The sequence below is a fragment of the Cupressus sempervirens genome, chromosome 9 (genome assembly GCF_028749045.1).
Source record: "Cupressus sempervirens isolate cs-2001-9-10 chromosome 9, ASM2874904v1, whole genome shotgun sequence".
NCBI lineage: Eukaryota > Viridiplantae > Streptophyta > Pinopsida > Cupressales > Cupressaceae > Cupressus > Cupressus sempervirens.
Window position 1 is genome coordinate 429,747,802 of NC_143126.1, and position 16,811 is coordinate 429,764,612.

At 31.8% G+C, this 16,811-nt stretch overlaps 1 pseudogene; it reads left to right on the forward strand.

Annotated features, from left to right (window-relative positions):
* The first annotated feature begins 16,302 nt into the window (after positions 1-16,302).
* LOC149539133 (floricaula/leafy-like protein FL1) overlaps positions 16,303-16,811 on the forward strand; it is a 58,766-nt pseudogene continuing 58,257 nt past the window's right edge.

The window sequence follows — 16,811 nt, forward strand, 5'->3', positions numbered from 1 at the left end:
TCTTGTAAAGATAGGATTTGAAAGAATAGATGACAATAGCAATTTGTACATCAAATCTGAGGAAAGTAAAGACATTTTGATTTTAGAAATCTTTGTTGATGACATAATATTTGGAAGAAAAGATGTTTCATGCAAAGATTTTGCAAATCAAATGAAGCATAAATTTGAGATGTCAATGTTTGGAGAAATTAATTTTTTTGTTGGATTACAAGTACATTAGTTGAAGCATGGAATATTTGTGACTCAATCTAAATACATCAAGGAAGTACTCAAAACATTTGGGTTAGAAGACTCAAAACTAGTTAGCACACCAATGACAACTAGACATAAGCTATCCAAGAATGATGAGTCTACTAAAGTAAATCAAACATTGTATAGGTCAATTATTGGAAAGCTGCAATATGTTCTACATAGTAGACCAGACATTGCATTAGCTATGGGAATAGTGGCTAGATTTTTTACCAATCCAAGAGAAAACCACTTAATGGTAGTAAAGAGAATATTGAGATACCTAAAATGAACTATACTACAAAAGGAATGAGAAATTTGAACTGAGAGCTTACACTGATGCAGATTGGGGAGGTAACATTGATAATAGAAAAAGCACTAGTGGAGGAGCACTTTTCTTAGGAAAAATGTTAATTGCGTGGACAAGCAAAAAAAAAAAAAGCTACACCTCACAGTCTACTACTGAAGTTGAATATGTGGCAGCTTCCATAAACTGCATTAATATTGTGTGGATCAAGCATTTGCTACAAGGTATGAAGGAAGAGGTAATTGAGCCTATGGCAGTTTATTGTGATAATATAAGTGCTATAATCCAATAATGCATGCTAAAACCAAGCATATTGCAATTAAGTATCACTATGTAAGAGAGCTAGTGGAAGATAAACAAGTGAAGATGGAATATGTTAGCTCAAAGGAATATATTGCTAATATCTTCACAAAAGCACTACCTAAAGATGCTTTTGAGTATCTTAGAGGTAAGTTAGGGTTGATACCCCTAACTAAGGCTATTTAAAGAAAAAGCAAGAATGCCCTCCATCAAATAAGCTGAATGTTGAAGATTTTACACATTGATGCAAAGGATGTTTACTTTGGGATCCATCCTAAAAGTAATAGAAATGCTAAAAAATTTATATCAGTCACAAGAAAGTGAATTGACTAAATCTATAAGAGCTACATTGGCATATTAAAGATGCTAATACATCTTTGGCATTGTTGTCAAAGAGGGAGAAGTGAACAACTGATCAACAACTGTTAAAGATAAAGGATCAAAGAAGTAGAGGGAGAAGTGAACAACTAATCAACAACTATTGAAAATAAAAGATTCAAACAAAGGTTGAATATAGACAACTGAAAAAATAAAGATAGATGGAGATTTTAGAGGTTGATCAGAATAGTAGAAGATGAAGAATACAAAGGGAGAAAGATAAAGAATAAGGCTACAATAGCAAAGAGGGAGAAGCTGAAATGAAGCAATTAGAATAGTAGAAGGAGATGTAATGTTACAATTTACTTTTGGCTTTTGACTTACTATTCTAACCTAGTTAATTTGTGGTTGAATAGTTTAGTCTGATGGTTGATTAGCTTGGTTTGCCATCAATACCAAAGAGGGAGATTGTTGTAAAAGAATGTTTTCAATCATTATTTTTCCATTGATGTCAAACCTACTATTTGTAGGAATGATATTTTTTTATAAGGTTCAAGCATTATCACTTAGATGATTAATGAAGAGGATTTGATCAACAAGATGTAACAAGAGCACCTAAAGGAAAGGTTGAGTTATGATGTTGTAATGAAGTGTAAGGATCAGCTAAGAAAATTGTTAAGTAGTGTATTGATAACATACTCAAAGATACAGAGGATGGTCACACTTAGACATATTAGAGGAAGAAGTTGTAACAAAGTTCACTGCAAAGCTTTAATCTTGATCATCATTTGAAGCCAAGCTAATCAATTAAAGCTGAGAAAATTCTTAGTAGAAGCCAAGTAGTAGGCATTTTCAGTGTGTATCAAGTGATCTTCAAGTGCTGAGTAAAAGATCAGATGTTGAGTATCAGGAAAAATTTTAGTGTGTGCCAAGTAATCTTTAGGTGTCGAGCATTAGGAAAATTTTTAGTTGGTGTTGAATAATCTTTAGGTGCCAAGCATCAGGAAAAACATAGTTGATTCCAAGTAACACAGTATGTGCTGAGCATCAAGAAAATTTTTAGTTGGTGCTGAGTAATCTTCAAGTGTTGAGCATCAGGAAAAACATAGTTGATGCTAAACAACATAGTATGTGTTGAGCACCAGTATTTCAATAGTGTCAAGTTGCTGCATTATTTCAAATAATGAAGATTTGCCAAATCCAAGTTGACTTAGTGGTTACATTGAATTTTGTGAACAAGTTGGAGGATAAGGATGATGAGTTGTTGGCACAGAATCCTATGTAAATCATTTTTGGGTGAATTCTAATGAATTATTCAAGAAGTTTCTAGAGGAAAAAGAATATGGGTTAGATGCAATGAATCCTACCTAATCCATGTGAATTGAAATTGAAGAAAAGAAGAATCGAGCAGGAAAAAGAACTCCAAGAATTCTATTTAAGAAGTCATAGACGAAGAAGAAAAGAGCTGCTAATACTATTGCTTCAGAAGTGTCAAATCTGTGAAGAGATTGAGAGGGTGTCAAGAAGGAGATGTCTAGGAGAAGGAAGAGCATAGAGGCTCTACTTCTGTAAGTGGTCATTGCACTGGTACACTGAGTATTGAGACTCAAGGAGACAAAGCTTGAAAGATAAGGCAAGCAGTTAAGAGTTGTAGAGATAGAAGACTAGGCAAAGGAACGTGCAAAGAAGTGATCTGAGATTTGCAAGATAAGTTGTATGTTGTAGTCAGGTTAAGATTTTATAATACTCTCTAGCAATTGTATTAGATCTAAAAATCCTATGGACTTAGGTTGCCCTAATAGCCATTTGTAAATCCTTTAACAAGGTGACATTCTAAGTGAGTGTTCTAAAGTCCTTTAACCGGGTCCACTTTTAATAGGGTGGTTAAATCCTCTAATAAGGTCACATTCAATAGTGTGTGTTGTAAGCCTTTAACAAGGTAGGCCTTTCAAAGAGCATCACTTCAGAAGGGTGAGAATTGAGTAGCATGTTACTAGTGATTTTTCCCAAATTTGATTTAGACGTAAATCACTGTGTCATGTGTTGATTTCTTGTGTGCTATACTTGCATGTTGATTTACAGTAACTTGCTAATTAGATAAGTTAAAGCTTGAATGATTGAATGGATTCACCATATTTGGTGAAAATTTTGAAAGGGACATTTGGACCTTGAATAACTGATTCACCCCCCCACCCCCACACCCCCCCCCACTCCTCAGTTATTCTAAAGAAATTCTAACAACTGCCCTCTGAAATTGTATAATATTTAGTGTCAAAATAATGAATAATGATATCCTTTTAATAGTGAGACCTAGATAATGAATCACTACAACCCAACTAGTAGTTAGATTCCATTGATCAACAAAAATGTTCGAAATGTTATTTGATCTGTTGTGATTTCTTAAAGATCTTTTGAAAATCTAAATAGACATAATAATAATCATGCAAAGTGGAACAAGAATTCTAAAGGAACATAATCAAATATTTCTAGCTGTCAAATTAAATTAGAAGAAATAAAATATTAAGTAAATCTAGATGATTATAGAATAATGGAAGCTAGAACCTAATCTGGATATTGATCCATATATTTCTCTGAAACTACATTTATCTACTACTATAGAATAATGGAAGATATAACTAAACTTATGCATCCTAAAGTGAATACAAAAAATAAATTTAGTACAAAAAAAATCATGTACATGGAACTAGGTGGTAATGTGGAGATTGTAGAGGTGGCATGTACTTGCTTTCTAACAGAGTTTCTCATTTTTGGCAAGGTTAGCATATTAGCTATATTTTGATTTATTATTAGATATCTTTACTAGATATTTTAGGGGAAATGCTATTGTAAAATAATTGATTTTTTTTTCAAGTTTCATTTAAATAGTAAACAAAGTTATTACATTTTATCTTTTGTGTTTCTATTGCACCTTGATGATGTAGGTTGAGGTCAATGGTAGTAACACAACCCCTATTTACAAGTTCTTAAAATCATTTAAAGGTGGATTTTTTGGTGATAGCATAAATGGAACTTCACTAATTTTTTGGTTGATAATGATGAAAATGTAGTTGATAGATATACACCCACAACATCTTTATTGAAGACCGAGGTACCTGAATATCATATTTTGTTATTTTGTCAATTTGTTCTATAAAAATTGCACTTACAATCTTTTCATATTGGTTTATTTGTTTGATGATGCATCTTATAGGAATAATATCTAATATATATAACCTTATGTTTGCAAGAAGTTGGACAAGGTGGGGGTGTACTAACTTTAGACTTATTTGTTGATCGCTTCTTCATTAGCTTGTAGTCACTATAGTCTAGGTTCTTTATTCTTTTCCTTTTTTTGAAAATAAAATATTTTATTTAAGATTCCTTATAAGTTTAAGATAGAGCAACATATTCTAGAAGTCAACTTCCCCTTATTTCACTTGCCTTTGAAAAATAGTCTTCAAGTTCTTGTATTATTTTTGGTTGGGTAGTATGTAGTAGTGAGTAGATATTTGATGTGTATATGAGCAAGAGTAAAATAATAGGAAATAAGTTATTTTTTTTTACAATTTATGTCTTTGTGTTAACAAATCAAATAGGGGACCATGACAAAACTAGATTAGGGAAAAGGTGCTTTATGATGGATTCTAAATTGGATATGGAAGTTATACCCATAGGAGGACTTGTGAATTTGTTTTAGGTTTGCAAATTGATGAACCTACAAACTACTATTGTTTGAGTATCTTCAAGTTCAAACATCTAAAATTGGAATAGTTATTCTATGAAACAACTAAAAATCAATCTCCATTTTCTCCTTGAAGTGAGAAACACCATTAGATCGATAAAAGTTAAGGTGTCTTTTGGTATCCATTTTGACAAAGAAAAATTAAAAAATGAAGAAATCATAGAAGTTTGAACAAAATTGATTACAAAATGTGGTCTATAACATTGTGCTAAAATGGTAAAATAATATTTCCATCATAAGATTTAAACAAAAAGAGAGATATCTAGCAAACAAATAGGTGTCAAGCATCTTGCTAAACTAATGAGAACTATTATGTATAATTGTTTAAGGATTCAAGAGATGGTGAAGAAAAGACTCACAATCATTATCAACTATTACCTAGTTAGAAAATGTAATTTTCCCTAGCCATACAATAATGACTAGAATTGCCACAAAGACATTGGTCTATGCACCCAACTTAAAAAATGGAAAAGAATACCTAAGCCTTTGGAGAATATATCTATCAAAAAGTGCTCTATAAAATGATTATAGACATACATTTAATGCAAATTTTGGGAGAAATTTGTTTTAAATATTTTAGAAATCTTCATAGTTATGCCTAGTATAGCTAGGAACAATCCCTTGGGTAAAATATACATTTGTTGTATGATAAGTAGTTTGAGATCCCAAATCCAATTCACAAAATATGCTAGACATCTACAAAAGCCATGCAAAAAGGATTAATGAATTTTGACTTTGTGTGGCAAGTCATGACTAATTTGATGTCAATATCTCTTATTATTAATCCTCTAGAGGGCACAATCCTATTGCACATGATATTTACAGCCTTGGACATCGACGATGTTCCTTTTATTGTTTTGAAGGTCACATCTTCCATGTGCACTATAGTTCATTCTTCTATGACAAAGATTTCCTTAAGAGCTCTAATCTTTACTCCTATTTCTTGGATTTCCGAGGAGTACATTAATGTAAGGTAGAGTTTTTTAGTGTCCCAAAATTACGACCACAACATTTGTACATTTCATGATAGACACTATTTGAAACATGGGGAAAGAAATGTAACTTGTCCATATTTTATGTAAAAATTAATACCACCACATTTGATCAATAGAATAGTAATATGTTCGAGTTAATATCTAACTATGGGTGCTTGAACACAAGGCTATACATGTACACAAGGAAAGCCAAACAACTGACATAATGAATCATATCACACTACTAAAATAAACAATCACAACTCTAATGTGTGCATACTCTACACTAAATATAAACTTGCCCTATTAAACAACCCCCACTCATCACAAAAAATGAGTAATGGAAAGGCTCAATGCAAGTTGTTAAATTTATGTGAACAAAAGTTATTGATATTATAATATGTGTGAATTTAAGCGAGGTAACCAAATTTTTCTTTCAAAACCATATGTGCAAATATAAAAATTAAGTAAAACATGTTCAATATTTTTGTAGATATAAACATTAGTTAGAACAACTATTTCTTTCAAAACCATTTGTGTAGATAAAAATATTAAGTAAAACTTGTCCAATATTTTTGAAGATATACACATTAATTACACCAAATTGTTCTTTCAAAACCATATGTGTAGATATAAATATTAAGTCCAACATGTCCAATAATTTTGAAAATATATTTTCCTATGAAGAAAGACCATGCCTGACAATATGAACCCATAACAAAATAATGAGACAATTTCTAGATTGTGGTCTCAGTTCTGAAGAAAAGTTGATGAATGTAATTATCCTTTCAAAAAGTGTAAGGTTTTAAAGAATAAAATAATTAGAATCATAACAACCTAGAGTCATTGTAGGCAACATGGTCACGTCTTAGAGGACCATGATTTTCATCGATTGTTGAATGCGGATTTCCAACTAGAGGAACATGGAGATGTGAATATCCTATTGAGTATAAATGATTAATTGTGTATTGTCTAAATGATGTTACACAAAATGTCATATCATTGCAAGTTAGTGTATGCTGAGCTCACTCAGGCATTCAAGATAGTTTCTTGTGTTTGCCGAGCATTCCAAATTTTTCCTAGTTTAGAAGATAGTGTCTACTGAGTTCACTCAGGTGTCAAAGGAAAGTTTACAAAAGTTGAATGTTAACTTAGCTCACTCAATTACCAAAGGAACTTTATGAATAAGAAATATTGGATAGAATCAGTGTTAACTGAACTCACTCAGTTACCAAAGGAACTTTGTGAATATGTAGTGTCGACCAAGTTCCCTTGGTTAACATAGTAAAATTGTTTCTAAATTAGCGACTATCGAGCAAGGTCGGCTAATAAAGGATTTTCTTATTTTGGCATATTGAGTTCAATTGAATTGTTTTTTGGTTCTAGTCGACTGAGAAGATGAATATTAATTATTCTAAGTTGTATTCAAGTAGAATTGACAATATGAAAGATATAAATAAAAGGTCAACTTAAGGATTAGAAGAAGAAGTATAGTGTAACATAATTGAAGATTTGATGATGCCAAGAGGAAGATAATTAGAAGGATAAGAAAAATATCCTTGTTGAGATGCAAAGATACATTCGATCAAGAAGGATGAAGTATACAAGCTAAAATTGAGATCTATAATTAGAAATTCAGTTGTTACTCTCTAACCATTGTAGTAGTGATCTAAATCTCTTAGCAGAGTTGGCTTAATAGCTATTTGTAAATCCTTTAATAAGGTGGCATTTCTATTGAATTGTCTAAAGACCTCTAACAAGGCCACTTCTAACAAGGTGATTCAATCCTCTAACATGGTCACATCGAAGAGTGTGTTTTTGGGTTGGTTCCTAATAGGGCTCACTTCAAAATAGTGAAAATCAATAACTAGTTGCAATTGGTGGTTTTTCCCAAATTGGGTTTCCACGATAAATCTTGGTGTCAAGTGTGTTCATGATATTTATTTTATATGTTTGCAATTAAGTTAAATTAATATTAATAATAGATAATATCTTAAAGATTTTTTATGTTAAGCATTTTTTGAGCTATTACAATGTTTACCAAGTTGTACAACATTTTTCTATATGTTTACTGAGTTCCAATAGAGTTGAGCTTTCATAGAGTTTGTTTTGTATTGACATCTAAGGGATCTGGGAATTATTTTTGTGGTAACTAATTTACCCCTCCCCTCTTAGTTACTCCTCTTATATTTCCAACAATTGGTTTCAGAGCTTTTGGTGCTTTTAGAGAAGGTTTTAAGGACCTAAGCTAAAGATCAAGATGTCTTATAGAAGAGAGATTCCCAAGTTGGGCTGAGATAACTTTACAACATGACAAGGACTTATGAGGTTACATTTGGCAACTATTAGTGATACAAGTTCTAAGTATCTTGATAATGAATACACAACTCATACTGAAATATAATCTTTTAAGTCTTCAGACAAAGGGAAAATTTGCATGTCCAGTTTGTGGTTTGAAGATGAAATCTTGTCATTCAAGAAGTTTATGAAAGTAGGTGTTCAATGAGTTTAGGAACTTTCTCCACAATAATCATAAGTATCAAATTACTGAAAAACATTTTTTTAATGGAAAAGAAGAGACAAAATCAAGGCCATGAAGAATGACACCTCATCTATGAAAGTTGAAATACGATTGACTAAATTGCCAAGGTAATCTCCTCTCCTCAAGATCTTTAGGGCCTTCTCAAGGGTTGGCCTATTAAGAATAAGAATTGCATTTATGATAAATTCTAGAATATTTCACTAGTAATCATTATGTGAGAAATATGGAAGGAGAGAAATAGGTGAATATTTCAAAGTGTAGAATTTAGCAAAACATTGTTTCTTAATAAAGTTGGGATAGCCATCATAGAAGTTATGAATTGTCATCTTAGGAATACATTTAAAATCAAAGGGACATTCTCAAAGTAGGATGAGATTATGAGGAAACACTGGCATCATTTGATAAACCACCCTTAGTTTATCTAAAAGAGGATATTATTGCAAGAAAAGAGTGCAAATGGGTAGCACCACCAATAGGGTGGAAGAACTTAAATTTTGATGGAGCATCTAGAGGGAATCTAGGGAAAGTGGGATTGGGATGTATAGTGAAATTAGATAATGAAGAATGACTATTAAAGAGAGCTAAACCATTGGGCACTGTAACTAAAAATATTGAAAAACTAGAGGCCCTAAAGGAAGGCTTAAAATTAAATTTAAAATTTAAGATAAAAAAATTAATCAATGAAGGAGATTCACAAATTATTTTAAATGTAGTTAGAAAGAGATAGACATCAAACTAGAAATTAAATGTGAAACTTGAAAGTATCCTTAGTCTAATTGATCAATTCAAGGAGATTAGAATTCAACATATTAATCATGAAGGAAATATAGAAGATGATAAGCTAGCTAACCAAGGAGCAGAGAGAGAAGATTTTATAAACATAGCAACTTAGAATAAAAAAGCTAAATACTTTTAGCAGATCTGGAAAAGCTAGGCCGAGAATTTGAGCAATTTAGAGAATCACTCTCGCATCATTAAAAGAAGTAATTATTAGAATTAATTCTATAGGGAGAAGCTATCTCAATAATCACGAGGCATCAAGGAAAAAAATCATTAAAAATTAGGTCTAGTTCCATATTTTGTCTATTAATTTATTTCTTTAAGAATGTGAGTTTGGCATTAATCACTGCTTGTACCCCAAGCAATGCCATCTATTATTTAAGGCTCAACTTCTGAAAACTTTTTTATATAGTTCTTCTTCCTTTGAAATACCTATAGGAACTCTATTAGTATGGAGTATTCAATTTCCCTCTTTTATGCTCTAGAAGTGAGGACTATGGCATTTAGAGGGTCTATAAAATAGAAGAGGTGGAATAAGATTCTTAACCCAGTAGATGATATTTCTAGGTTTTCTATTGCTTGGGCTATTGGGGAGAAATAGTTTAATTTTGATTATACTTGGAAAACTAATAACTCTATTATAGGCTCATTTATAAGTTTCTTGGCTAAGGATAATGTTGAGATAGGGGAAATAGTTAGGTTATGCTATAACATCTTTGAACTCACCTGGCTAGTGGATCTGGAAAATATAGTTCTAAGCATGGATGAGAATTTGTGAATCTTGCTGACTAAGGTCTATACAGCATATGAACTAGAGGAGCATTAGGGATAATATAAAATTCTTCAATGCATGGCCAAAAATGGAAGCTAGTATCAATTTCTTGCTAAGATGGAGAGGAGTCCATGAAGACCCTAACAAGGACTTGTTGATTAAATTTTTACAAGTGTTTGAAGCCTATGCTGAGCCAAACATCAACTTTAAGGATCTGGGTAGGTTGAAATTTATATTGCCCAATTTCATTAAGTCTAGTAGATAGCTCATGATGTATGTGTTCCCAATGGGTTCTAGAGCTGATGACATGGACAAAGCTAAAGACATGTGATGGTCTATTGGAAGAAAGAGGAGGAGGCCCAATGATTAATATGTGTTTTGGTGGTTTAGGTTTTTTGGCTTGTACTATTTATATCTATCTTTTCCTGGCTCTATTTAAATTATATAAGCATTACTACTTAGTATAAGCTTTGGCCCTAGGTGTGGCCCTTTTAGTGTTTTCCTTTATTTCCTTATCTGGATGTAGATTATAGTATAGTTTGGTTCCTTAAATGTAAAGCTGGAATATTATATGATTTTTATGACAAGTTTAGTTGTTTCCTAACACTGGCTTCGATGCAAGCCTCTCTTGTTTCTTTTTTGGTCTCTTATCTCTAGCTTTTTGGGATTTTGTTAAATTTTTCTATTGTAGATAATACTTATAAATGATTAAATATTTTTAGTTTTAGCTACTATTGACATGAGCAATATTTATGTGGTGTTACTTCCTCAGTAATAATTAATGAAGGTGGCTTCGTTAAAATATTAGCCACTCTATATTCTAGAGGAAATTTAAAACACCTTTGGGTCTATGCGCCTAGTTTTGTATAGTTCTTAGTGATCAATATTCTTCCCCTACTATTGACTAGTTTTTGCATGCACTTCATTATGCTTTTGCAGAGCTTGTTGCCTTATTAACCCCTTATTTCAATTTTATTATCTTGATTGGATCATTGCATGACTTCAAGTGGGAAATTGGTTTGTTTGGTTGTTGAGGACTTCTCCTCTCTATCTCATTATCACAAGATTATAGTTAGATGTACCAATGAATATATTAAATTATTTTAGTTAATATAATCATGTTTTTTTTATAGTTGGGCTAGGAAGGGACCCTGAATATCTAATCCTCTCTTAGTATAAATTTTTAATTGAAAAGGTTGCGAGATGAGAATCAAGATAAGGATATATTTAATGCATAATATTAAACTTTTCTAAAAATTCCATCAGTATAGTATAGGTAACTTAGTGATTTTGTTTAGTATTCTTTTGATTAATGCCTAATATTAGATAAGTTGAATTTATGTATTCTAACCGATAATAATAATTTGATTAAAAATTTGAATATGAAGTCTTGAGGTGTGGTAAATTAGACTAGGAATGATATGGAATCACATCTTAAGAGCTCAGTTACGAAGAGAATCTTAGTATGTTGATTGGATTTTTTTCTCCTCTCATCTTGTTCTTATCATTTTTAGTTGGGTTACTAATCCTATACTGGAAGATAGTTGTTTTTTTCATGTAGATGGCTGGTAGATCACTATAACATGGATGGATTCCTAATGCTACATTTTGGTTTATTACCTTTCACTTGAAATTCTATTTGTAATAAATTATCTCTTCTAATTATATGTCAACCTAAAAAATAGAGCTTCATATTTACTGGGGTATGTCCCTTTTAAATCTGTACAATATAAGACTTTGGTCTTGGGAAAGACTAGAGGTTTTCTTTCTTTGTTCTTTCCTACCAATGCTCATTTGAATGGAGTACTTTGTAATTTCTTATTTTTACATCTAATATAATACAAGGCTTCAATCATTTATTGATAATAAAAAAATATAACAATTTAAAAAATAAAACTTTAGCTTTAAAATAAATAACCTATTTTATTGTTTAAAGTGGATTAAAATTTTAAGCTCGCACATGTGACTTTGTGTGGATGAATTTTTGGTCATACTGGTCTTGCCAAATTGGATTCAGCCAAAACTGTCTATGTGTCATCTGATGTGGCTGTTTCTTTCATTTTTTTTGTAATTCTGAAGATAAGACTTCAGAGGCTAATTTCATCATCAAAATTAGGGTTTCAGAAAAAACCACTGGATAGAACTTGTAGTCAGAATTATGCAAATATAATTTTTTTTTTATTGGTGACACAATATCAATTACAATAATTGCAAAATAATGCAAGCAGGTATTTCAACATTGAAGATGATGCACATTTGGAAAGATATAAAAATTAGTAGATGATACCAAAAAATTTCAAAAATAATGAATTGTTCAAGAGGAGAGAGTCCTCTTCTATAATATATAACATTTGTAATTGTTAACATAGATTTACTAGGGGAAAGATGGTGGGAACAAAAGACCATTAAATTATGAAAAGTTCAGCTTAAAATAGTTATAACAAACAAAATATATAATATTTTGAAAATTTCTTTTTGATAGTGCTAGATACATATGTCATCAACCACATACTTCAAATTTAGATGAAAAAAATTATTTGCAGTTATTTTTGTGGTGGAAACTATAACCCATAATTTTCTTGATTTTAACACTAAAAAAATGTCATTGAAAATTATAAAAACATACTATTTTTATTTTTTAAAATTTTGAAAAAATAACATACATAAAATTTATCCTTTTATACACATTTCATCAGTTTACACCAACTTAAAATGCAAAATAGAAATATGACTTTTACAATGTTGAAGTTTAACACCTTTTTTGATGTTAGCCTTTTCTTTTGTAAAAGGGTGACACATGTTTGTACTTTTCCCCTGATACAAGATCATTTGAACTAGTTGGAGATGAGCCCTATGTTCTTCCAAGCCAATGTAAGCAAGTGTTTTACTTTTACATTTCACACAAATTGGATTGGTCATTTTTTGTTAGACATGATCCAAGAGGAAGGCTAGTAAAGTATAATGTGATGGAAGAAGAAGATACTAAAGAATCAAAAGATGAAGTAAATGATGATCATGAATGACTATTACATAATGATGATGAAGAAGAAGATGATGACGATTCTGGTGATACTGATGGAAATGATGATGATTATGATAATGATCATGATCATGCTGATGAAGATAGTGATGATAAAGGCGATGATGGTCATGATAATGGTGATGACGATGATGATGATGGAAATGAAGATGGTGGTGGTGACAATGATGATCACATTGATAATTATGATGATGGTGATGATGATGATGACATGGATGAAGATGATGATCAATGACATGATCAATAAAATGTATGCGACATAGATCAATGTCAAGTATGATGGGGTCATAATTTATTTATAGAAATGTGTTTGACTTGTATGTTTTTATAATTAAGTTATTATGTACTAAACTCTATAGTCACAAAGTATATACAATTATATTGCATAGCTACCACACATAAAGTAAAGGTAAGGAATTATAAATATACAATGATTTTGATGAATGCATCATGTAATTTTTGTCTTCTATGTAATTTGTAGTATATAAAGCATTGTGAGTGGATGACTTTTCATTCATTATAATATGGGTGAATTTGATAAGCAAGGTGACCAAATTTTTCTTTCAAAACCATATGTATAGATATAAGCATTAACTAAAACATGTCCAATATTTTTGTAATATACACATTAATTAGACCAAATTTTTGGCTAACTTAAGATAAATGATTTACATATGCAGGATATTCAACGCCTTTGACCAGGATCTTGCACAGTCACATGGATCGATAGGTATAAGTCAATAGACCCTATAGATATAATTTTTTATTCGCATATCTTCTCTTTACCATCAACATCAAATTTAGTCCTAGCATGTCTCTTATTTTATGGATTACAAGTATCACCAAATAAATATTTTTCTAATTTGTCTTCCTCGAGTGATGAAATGCAAGAATAGAAGACAAAAGTGAGACATCTAGTAGGTCTAAAATAGGGATATCAACTAGAGGTCAAAAGACTAGAAGAAAATTCAATAAATGAATGGAATTTTCTCTTTCCAAGGGGGGGAGGGGTCATGTTCTTATGATAATGAGAGTGAGGGAAATATGAAGGTTCCCTTAAGGTACACACATCTTCAGAAAGAATAGTTACCTAAGGAACTACCTCTAGTTAACACCAATTTATATGTTAATGAAAGGATATATCGCATAGCTCCATCTTCATTACATGGTTTGGGCCTATTTTCCATGGATGGCATAAAGTTATATTACAATAAAGTTGTTGAATTGATGGAGTATGTAGGACTTTGTTACAATTACAAAAATTGGATGTGGATTGCACAATGAAAAAAATATATGCATAGGGTAAATATTGTCACCAACTTATATACAATGCAAAGAAAATGATCAAAGTAAAAAGTTCGCTATGTATATTGATGGAAGGCCAAAAGAAATAGGGAATATTGCAAGATTTATAAATATTTCTTGAGTTATGTCAACTAATAAGTGGCTGAATTCTATATTCAAGGCATGCAAGGGAAATCATGTTTTTGTATGTGTGATAAAATCAATATGTGCAAGGGAAGAGCTTCTGATAGATTGTACAATTTGAATTGTGTAGATACAAAAAAATTCCCTATCATGAGACTGGTAAGCATAACATTTAAATCAATTCCCTCCAATTAATATTGACTCCAATATATAATTTTCTATTTTATTAAGAAATTTTTTTGGTAATGTATGCTAAAGAAATTGACCTGTTGGAAGCAAGAGTTAACAAACAAACATTAGTTGATGTGCATGTATTAAATATTCAAAATTGAACAAAAACTAATTAACATTTTCTTGAGTTTTGCAACTCCAAGAAACCAACAACTAATTAAGTCCTCAAGCAACCTCAAACAACTCAACAAAGGCACCCATGAGAGGCCTTGTTGGTGTGTTAAGATTGGAGGGATGTTTGGTATGCTCTCCCAAACACAACTATGTTTGAATCTCTTGATGTGAATGTGCAAGTGTGATTGATGAAACTATAAACTATACTATATGAGATGAACACCTCAAACAATGGCTATGGAGGAAGCCATGCTTGAAAGCATTCAAGGATATGGAGATGGAATGAGATAAAGAAAACTAAGTTGATGTGAAAAATAAGCTAGTATGCAAGTGAAATGAAGATCTAAATGCATGAATAAGCTAAATCTAACAATGGAAATGCAATCTAAAATCAGCTACCGAAGGTTAGTATGCAACATGAAAATCACTATGAAAGCTCAAACTAGCATGAAATCACTATGAAAGCTCAAAACTCAAACTAACATGATAACAAAGCATGTGGAAGAGATGAAAATGCTTGAGACAAGGGATCTATTTATAGGCTTGGAAGAGACCTTGGGTGAGGTGGCATCTATGTGGCATCTACATAGTGCCACAAGGAGATACATATGCAAGCCATGCAAGTGGTCAACATTCAAAGTTTTCTCACACATGTGTGATCAAACTTGGAGAAAGGAGTGGGGGACAAAGCTTGCAAGAGGTGTGAGAAGTGGGAGTGGTCTCACACATGTGTGAGCACACACTTAGGCTTAATAAGGGTTTAGCAAGATGATTAAGGTAACTAAGTAGGATTAAAATGGTGGATAGGCTTAGGAAGATGAAAGTGATAATTGTAGGCTAGGCTTTAGGCTAGGTTTAAGATTAAATTAAATAAGATTTAATTTAATCATAGGTTTAGAGGAATTAATGAAATGGAGGGATTTAAATAAATAGAATTTATTTAAAAGGGGATTTACGGGGAATCATGTATTAAATAAATTTAACACATTAAGGCTGGAGGTATTTAAATTAAATTTAAATACCTTAGGAAAGTGAACTTAATTAAATAAATTTAATTAAATAGGTAGAAGAATATGAAAAATATAATTAATTAATACATAATTAATTATAATGTCAAGGAAAATATTAAATAAATTAATATAGTCTTTTGGGACAATTTTAAGCATCTATATTTTGCCCCTCTTTGATGTGATGTTGGGATGACATCATATCAATGAAAAGAAAATATAGGTTGTCCCAGATAATGTAGGAGTTCTAGGAGTGACGACAGAGGAGGAGGGTGCCCCCTTGTGAAAATTACACAAAAAATAAATTTTGGACAATTTTCGCGAAAAGGTCTTTGGAAGAAAGAGAATAGAAAAAAGGAAAGAAATGAAGACATTGCATGACTTGTAGGTAAACAAGGGATGAATACATCTTAGGGAAGACACGGGCTCAAAAGGGGTCCTTGGAGGGCCTACATAAGCCTCCAAGAGGCTCAAAGAAGGTCATTTACACACTTAGAGAGTAGGGCATCTAGAGCAAAGATGGACGCGATTGATTGTTTGTACCTTGGTGAGCACATTCAGGAGTACCAACAAGTAGCCGAGATGGGCCCACTGGTAAGTCATCTAATCCTCTTTGTTAATTTGGTAAGTTAGGCTAGAGTAGGTGAATTTATTGCACCCTAGATGGGGTAAAAATGTGGTCAGGGTAGAGACGATAGTCTCCACCTTGTCGTCTATGCAGATGACAAACTAGAGACCACATCATTTGTAGAGATGACATGACCTATCCTATCATCTATGTAGATGACGGACCAAAAAATGGGTGTCCATGGGGAGGACATGGTTCAACATGTCATCTACATGAATGACAAAAGGAGTTAATGGGGAGTGGAGATGATGGTCTAGTGTTTATCATCTTCGCAGATGACAAAAGACAATCACTAGCAAGAAACCAGTGTCTGTGAAGACTATCATCTATGATGATCAGCATCTATGCCGATTAGCATCTACATAGATTTGGGAAAATTGGTAGAGGAGAAGGTAGGATA